This window comes from Seriola lalandi, unplaced genomic scaffold (genome assembly GCF_002814215.2).
Source record: "Seriola lalandi dorsalis isolate HSWRI2012SDOR001 ecotype SW California unplaced genomic scaffold, Sedor1 jcf7180002054581, whole genome shotgun sequence".
In the NCBI taxonomy this organism is placed as follows: domain Eukaryota; kingdom Metazoa; phylum Chordata; class Actinopteri; order Carangiformes; family Carangidae; genus Seriola; species Seriola lalandi.
In genome coordinates, this window is record NW_019525134.1 from 1,557,214 (window position 1) to 1,557,511 (window position 298).

Genomic DNA, 298 nt, shown 5'->3' on the forward strand with positions numbered 1-298 from the left:
TCCAGAACATTAACAGCAGGACGACCACTGACATACAGTTTACCACAAATGCATGTATGTAACATGTAACAGTGATGTACTGTGTGTTAAAAGCCAGTTTAATGTTCAACACGACCTGAAATATGTTGTGATAGAACAAGACAAACACTCAGCCGCCACACCGAGACAGGAAGACTGTTCTGGACCGACATGCTTGTCTCAGAACTACGAGCAACATGTGTGTGATCTGACATGCAGTCAACACAAGTAGGAAAACAAAGCAGGGTAGTTAAAGGGGTGGGGGGGGGTGGGGGGGGGT